General features: G+C 38.7%; 1 long non-coding RNA gene across 3 annotated transcripts in view; it reads right to left on the bottom strand.

Moving 5' to 3' along the window:
- Positions 1-966: 966 nt before the first annotated feature.
- The window catches only part of LOC121036414 (uncharacterized), a 24335-nt gene continuing 17152 nt past the window's right edge, over positions 967-8149 (bottom strand). For 2 of the 3 annotated variants that reach the window (XR_005793342.1, XR_005793341.1), the window contains exon 4: positions 967-1193. This is a non-coding gene — a long non-coding RNA (uncharacterized LOC121036414). Of the gene's footprint in view, positions 1194-2404; positions 2493-8149 lie in introns of all 3 variants that reach the window. The other variant, XR_005793343.1, reaches the window with a different exon arrangement.

The following is an 8149-nucleotide window of genomic DNA, read 5'->3' as shown; positions in this document are numbered from 1 at the left end:
TGACCTGAGTCAAAGTCAAGAGCCAGAGGTCCAAACAGCTGAGTACAGAAGTGCCCTGCGGATGAAGCATGTTACATTATAGTCTCTGCTCCCTTCCATTTCCTGGTAAATGAGTGCTAACCAATAAGTCATACCTCAGTTAGGTATTCCTTACTCTGTACATCACTTCTCCTTTTAGGACTTCCTGTTTTCGGTATTTAGTAATTTTTTTTTTTTTTTTTTTAAGTAATCTCTACACCCAACGCGGAGCTCGAATTTCCAACCCTGAAATCAAGAGTTGCCTGCTCCACCGACTGAGGCAGCCAGGTGCCCCCTGCCTGTTTTCAGTTTTGAACAGAGAGGCTATTTGTACACAAAAGAACTTGACTTGGGCATTCTTGGATTTTCATAAACATCAGTAGAGGGCATATTCTATTTTATTTTATTTTTTTTTATTTAAAAAAAAATTTTTTTTAACGTTTATTTATTTTTGAGACACAGAGAGACAGAGCATGAACAGGGGAGGGGCAGAGAGAGAGGGAGACACAGAATCTGAAACAGGCTCCAGGCTCTGAGCTGTCAGCACAGAGCCCGACGCGGGGCTCGAACTCACGGACCGTGAGATCGTGACCTGGCTGAAGTCAGACGCTTAACCGACTGCGCCACCCAGGTGCCCCATATTTTATGACGTGACAGGATGTGAAGAAATGTTTTAACTTCAAAAATGATTCTGGTAAAGTATAAGGCCTTAGAAACCTCTATGAGTCTCCAATATTCTCCCAGCGTTTGAAGCACGTGGTACTTCAAAGAAATCTCTTAGACTTTTCAGAGTGAGTGGTTTCCATCTAAACTGGCAACTCATTTGTGAGTCTGCAACCCTCCCCCTACTCTGCATAATTAATATTGTAAACAATGTTCATAACCTTCTTTGACATTGGAGTTGGGAATTAAATTTCATTTTAAATGTTTTCTGCGAATAATTTGATAGTTGATTCTGTAAATGTCATTTTTAATGTATGAATAGCTGTTTCCCCAACAACTGCTCTGGCAATAAGCCACTCCATGCAGCAAATATTCTCTTCATTTTCTTGGATTAAATAAAACAACGTATTTACTTTCTTGGTTTGGTTTTTGCTGTCTGTGATGCACTTTGCTAGCTCTGAATTTTAAAAAGGAAGCATAAATTCTGGTCACCTCCTGTTTTCTCACCGTATCTGGAAAAGAAAAAAAAAAGGATAAATACAAACTTAAAATAAGAAAATAAACTGCCTCTAACTAGTCTGTTACAATTTCAGAAGACAGACCATTGTATTCATATTGCAGGGCTTTTGTAACAAAGTATTTCAAACTAGGTGGCTTAAAACTGCGGGCATTTACTGCCTCATACTTCTGGAAGCCAGTCTGAAATCCAGGCCAGACTATGCTTCCTCTAAATAGGAGAATACTTCTTCACCTCTTCCTAGCATCTAGCAGTTTGGCAGATCTTTGGTGTCCCTTGGCTTACAGATGCATTTTCCCAATCTTCTGTCTTTACGTGGCATTCTCCCTATGTTTGTTTTTTGCATTGTCATTTTCTTATAAGGCCAGTCATAATGGATTAGGGGTCCTCCCATTCAGTATGAGCTTAGCTAACTAATTACGTCTGCACCAACCCTCTTTCTAAATAAGGTCACATTCTGAAATACTGGGGGGTTAGGACTTCAATGTCTCTTTTTTGGGGTGGGGAACATAATCCAATCTATAATACTAAGTACTTTGCTATTAAAAATTCACTGATATTTGTATAGCTTCGTTAATGCCAATTTATTATTAAAAATATTTCTTAGAAGAAAATTTTGGTCTAGCAATTTGAGAGGAAAGCTTGCATACAGTTAAGCAAAATCCCAAGAAAAGTCAGTATCATGTTAGTCAAAATATATCAAGAGTGAGGTTTAGGGAACAGGTGGATATAGTTCTCTCTTCTCTGTTCATGACCATGCCATCAGATACAAATATTTGGAAGAAAGAAAAATCTGGTACATGTGACTTTCCTGATTGGTACAGGCTGAATTTTGTCCTGCCCCAAAATTCATTAAGTTGAACCCTACCCACCCTGTGATAGTATTTTGAGATGGGGCCTTTGGGAGGTACTTAGGTTTAGATGAGATCCTGAGACCTCTTAATCACTCTGCTATGTTACCATATAGAAAAGTTGCATATTCAAGAATCAAACCACTAATCTCTAAGCAACAATGCTTTTCCTCAGTAACATGGTTCTTTTTGGTAATGGTATAAACACACTCAATGTTGTAGCTAATAAATAAAAATAAAAAGAATGTGTCCACCTTACAGAGTCAGGGAGCACCGATGGCTTGGAAGGACTTTCTGGACAATGAGCTGTAAGATTACTGTCACATCACATTGTGAGACTGAAAGCTTGACTCACCCTACTTCTCTTGTCCATAGTTGTCCCAGTTGTAAAAGGAAAGTGATTATGCTAGATGATGTTTGAGGACTCTTTTGTCTCTAGCATCCTGTAAATTTAAAAACTTTTAAAAATTTTATTTATTCTTGAGAGATAGAGACAGAGCACAAGCAGGGGAGGGGGAGAGAGAGGGAGACACAGAATCCGAAGCAGGCTCCAGGCTCTGAGCTGTCAGCACAGAGCCCCACGCAGGGCTCAAACTCACGAACCGCGAGATCATGACCTAAGCCAAAGTCGGACACTCAACCGACTGAGCCACCCAGGCGCCCTATCTAGCATCCTGTGAATTTTAAACATTATTAACTATTGATGCTTTTCATGAGAGCAAGTGGTTGAATCCTAGCTCATTTTCTTTTTTTCTGTGTTGGTATGTTTCAACGTTCTGAGATTTTGTAGTAGACCAGAAATATATTGGACTGTTTTTCCTGACATGAAGGAGTGCAGCTGGTGGAGTAGTTTGTGTCCCTGCCAGGGACGTATATCAAGTATTTCACATTGTTGGGCTGCTTCTGAAGACATTAGGCATCTGAAAGAGATAGTACTAAAATCACTGCTAGGTCAAGACCAGACCGAGAGAAATTTCTTTTGAATCTGCAAATAAAACACATAATGTTTTAACACTTTTTTTAAACATTTTTTTATTTTAAAGAGAGAGAGCACAAGGAAGGAAGAGGCGCAGAGGGAAAGGAGAGAATCTCAAGCACCCCAAGTGTGGAGCCCGATGTGGGGCTTGATCCCATGATGTGGGATCAGGACCCGAGCTGAAATCAAGAGTCAGATGCTCAACTGAGTGACCCCTGAGCCCCTTCTGAAAGGTACTGAACCTACACTTCACAAAGAAGGATCTCTAGTTCTAAGGATCTGTCTAGCTACTAATCGGTCTGTTTCTATGAGAATAAACAGGTTAGGGGTTCCTGGGTGGCTCAGTCAGGCGTCTGACTTCAGTTCAGGTCATGATCATACGGTTCGTGGGCTTGAACTCCGCATCAGGCTCTGTGCTGACAGCTCAGAGCCTGGAGCCTGCTTCGGATTCTGTGTCTCCCTCTCTCTCTCCCCTCCCCCACTCGTGCTCTGTCTCTCAAAAATAAACAAACGAAAAAATTTTTTTAAAAAAGAACAAACAGGTTGGATAGTATAGACAGGTGCTATCTCATTTAGTAGTCACTATTATATGCAGCTGGTGAACAATTAAAATGTGACTAGTACAAACTAAGCTGTGCTCTAGTATACATCGGAGTTTGAAGGTTTATATGAAAAAAAGAACGTAAAATATCTGATTAAAATTTTGTAATATTGATTACACAATGAAATGATAGTGTTTTGGATATATTGGTTAGATAAATATGTTAAAATTAACTTCATGTGTTACATTTTACTTTAGTAGAAAATTTTAAATTCCATATACAGCTTGCATGTCTGTTGGACAACTCTGATTTATAACCTACTGTAAGGCACTTCAGTAAAAACAATATGATTACATTATGTGCTTGTGTTTTTGTTTTTGTTTTTGTTTTTTTTACATTATGTGCTTGTTTGTTTTCTAAAGATTTCATTTTTAAGTAATCCCAACATGGGGCTTGAACTTACAATCCCGAGATCAAGAGTCGCATGCTCTCTTGATTGGGGCAGCCAGGCGCCCCACATTATGTGTTCGTTACGTTTTTTTTAAGTTTTTAATGTTTATTTATTTTTGAGAAAGAGAGAGAACATGAGCTGGGAAGGGGCAGAGAGCGAAGGGGACAGAAGATCTGAAGCAGGCTCTGCACTGACACCCTGATATGGGGCTTGAACTCACAAACTGTGAGACCTTGACCTGAGCCAAAGTCAGATGCTTAACCCACTGTGCCACCCAGGCACCCCATGTTTGTTAGCTTTAGTTTCACCCTACAAACGGATATTTGAAAGCCAATATCCTGCAGATGTATCTTACAAATTTTCCAAATATCTTTCCCTCTAATCAACCTGAGAGGGCTTATGAGTTAGACAGTATTATTCCAAATATGTACAGACATACTGTTTAATGGATGCAGAGTTTCATTTTGGGAAGGTGAAAAATTCCTAGAGATAGATGGTTACAGGACGATATAAACGTACTTAATGTCACTGAACCATACACTTAGAAATGGTTAAAATGGTAAATTTTATGTTACGTGTTTTTTGCCACAACACAAAAAAGTTTGACTAGACAGAATGGTGGAGACGTAGGGCCTTGGATCTAACCTCTCTGATTCACACCCCTCACCTTCAGGCAGAGTATAATGAAAATTATACTTTTAATTGAAGTGTAATTAACATACAACAGTTTAGTAGTTTCAGGTGTACATCATAGTGACTTACTATTTTTTTACATAAGAAAATGCTAAGTCTAGTTACCACCTCAGGTAGAGTACATCTGAGCAATTCTTAAAAACAAGGACTTATCAGGTTCATGAAAATTTGCTAGAAGTACCTCTGTTGACGTTGCTAACCCAAGACATTCTTTCACAGAGCTAACTTACATTCTTTCTAAATAGTTTTCTCTTCACTTTTCCTTTTCCTTCCGTTGCAAAAAGTATTTCCTGAGGAACTCTACTGTGTGTGGCACTATTTGGGAGATATCATGGAGAAAAAATGGCAGTATATATAGTAATTAAACATAAACGCTTGATGTAAATGCCAATTTTATCCCCCTATTGTCTATGGGCGCATTAATTAACCTCTCTGTACCCTCAGTTTCCACACCTGCAACATGGGCACAGCAATACTACTCATTTTATACTATTCGTGCTGAAGATTTTGTTTGTTCCTCCAGATCCACTGCTCTGCTCTGCTCTGCTCTGCTCTGTTCCCGGCTCTGGGAGTCTGAGCTTTACGGACTGCATCGATAAACTTCCTTGCTCTTCGGCTTCCATTTGGATTTTGCCAGTGGGGATCCCTGGAGATTAGATCAGGGAGAAGATCCGAGGGAGGTAGGAAAAGAGAGTTTGGTTGTTTTGTTTTTGTTTTTGTTTTAATCCCCAGCTTCCTCCTCCTGTGGGTGCTACAGAATGGCTGCTTCCCACAGCAAGCTGGCCTCTCCACAGGACTTCCTTTTTCTGAGAGACCACAAACATCCCTCCCTTTATAACAACAAGCCTAGGTGTTGTCACAGTCACATTAACCAGCTACCACTGAAGACATGAGCACCAAGAGGGGGCAGTGCCTTTTGAATAACCCAGCACACGGTTCTGATTCCTCAACATGAGCAGACAGAGCCCAGGGAACATTTTATAGCGTGCAAAAGAATTTGAAGATGATTGGGGCGCCTGGATGGCTCAGTCGGTTAAGTGTCCGACTTAGGCTTCGGTCATGATCTCACGGCCTGTGAGTTCAAGCCCTACATCGGGCTCTGTGCTGACAGCTCGGAGCTTGGAGCCTGCTTCAGATTCTGTGTCTCCCTTTCTCTCTGCCCTTCCTCTGCTTGCTCTCAGTCTCTCTCTTTCTCTCTCCCTATCCCCCCTGCCTCTTTCAAATATAAATAAACATTAAAAGAAAAAAAAGAATTTGAAGATGATCCAGTCAGCCCCAGAATGAATGCTATAAAATATTTCTTATTAACTATCCTCTCTCCAATGTCTAGTATCTAGTTAGTGCTCCTTCAATATTTAATGAATAAATGAACAAATACTGAAAAAACAGCTCTGAATAAAACCAAAGAGAATAGTGCTTAACACTGACTTCCATTTTATTTTTGTATTATATCAGGAAAATTTCTGATTGCCTTTAAAACTAGCTGGACTTCTTGTGATCTGTATTGAGTTTTATGGGTTTTTTTTTAAGCTTCTACTGGAGAAATTTAAAGAACTGAATTCTGTATTTTGATGTTGTTAATATAACTACTGACTTTTGTTCTTACTAAACTTATATAAATTGCTTAATTAACAAGAAGCAGTAATAAAAAAATTGAATAAATAAATTTGAAGCTACCATAAAAGACAAACCTTATCATAGACATAAAGATAACAAATATGCAAATGTCACTTAAACTACGGAATATCAAGCTGGCGAAAAATTATGTAGCCAAAAAATTATGTAACAATGACATAGGAATTGCTGATTATATTGAGTGAAAAGACAATATAAACATTTTATGTATGAAAGATTATTACAATGTAAGAAAAAAAATCCAACAAAAACTTAGGCAGTAATAAAAGCCAATAGTAATCTGGATGGTTGTGTTGTGAATAACTTTTTTTCTTATTTTTAAAGTGTTTTTCCAGGGGCACCTGTGTGGCTTGGTCGATTGAATGTCTGACTCTTGGTTTCAGCTCATGTAATGATCTCACAGCTTCATGAGTTTGAGCCCCAAGTGAGGCTCTGTGCTCTCTGCATGGAGCCTGCTTGGGATTTCACTCTCTTTGCCCCTCTCCTGCTCATGCACACAGGATCTCTCTTGCTTTCTCTTTCTCTCAAAAAATAAATAAACATTAAAAAAATAAAATAATAAAATGTTTTTCCAAATTTTCTTATATAAGCATATATTATTTTTATAATGAAGAACATTAAAGTGTAGGAAATCTACCCTTTAAAATACAAATAATTTTGAAAGCTTATGAAAAAATTGAAGACACAAAAATATGGAAAAAGATTCCATGTTCCTGGATGGGAAGAACAAATATTGTTAAAATGTCAATACTACCCAAAGCAATCTACATATTCAATGCAATCCCTATCAAAATAACATCAGCATTCTTCACAGAGCTAGAACACATAATCCTAAAATTTGTATGGAACCAGAAAAGACCCTGAACAGCCAAAGCAATCTTGAAAAAGAAAACCAAAGCAGGAGGCATCACAATCCCAGACTTCAAGCTATACTACAAAGCTGTAATCATCAAGACAGTATGGTACTGGCACAAAAACAGACACTCGGATCAATGGAACAGAATAGAGAACCCAGAAATGGACCTACAAACGTATGGCCAACTAATCTTTGACAAAGCAGGAAAGAATATCCAATGGAATAAAGACAGTCTCTTCAGCAAGTGGTGCTGGGAAAACTGGACAGCAACGTGCAGAAGAATGAACCTGGGCCATTTTCTTACACAAATAAATTCAAAATGGATGAAAGACCTCAATGTAAGACAGGAAACCATCAAAATCCTCGAGGAGATAGCAGGCAAAAACCTCTTTGATCTTGGCCGCAGCAACTTCTTACTCAACACGTCTCCAGAGGCAAAGGAAACAAAAGCAAAAATGAACTACTGGGACCTCATCAAAATAAAAAGCTTCTTCACAGCGAAGGAAACAATCAGCAAAACTACAAGGCAACTAACAGAATGGAAGAAGATATTTGCAAATGACATATCAGATAAAGGGTTAGTATACAAAATCTATAAAGAATTTATCAAACTCAACACCCAAAAAACAAATAATCCAATAAAGAAATGGGCAAAAGACATGAATAGACACTTCTCCAAAGAAGACATCCAGATGGCCAATTGACACATGAAAAAATGATCAACATCACTCATCATCAGGGAAATACAAATCAAAACCACAATGAGATACCACCTTACACCTGTCAGAATTGCTAACATTAACAACTCAGGCAACAACAGATGTTGGCAAGGATGCGGAGAAAGAGGATCTCTTTTTCCTTGTTGGTGGGAATGCAAGCTGGTGCAGCCACTCTGGAAAATAGTATGGAGGTTCCTCAAAAAACTAAAAATAGAACTTCCCTATGAC

The sequence above is a fragment of the Herpailurus yagouaroundi genome, unplaced genomic scaffold (assembly GCF_014898765.1).
Source record: "Herpailurus yagouaroundi ecotype Mexico unplaced genomic scaffold, PumYag 28, whole genome shotgun sequence".
NCBI classification, from domain to species: Eukaryota; Metazoa; Chordata; class Mammalia; order Carnivora; family Felidae; genus Herpailurus; species Herpailurus yagouaroundi.
Note: the sequence above shows the minus strand (reverse complement) of the source record. Positions and strands in the feature narration are given on the sequence as shown.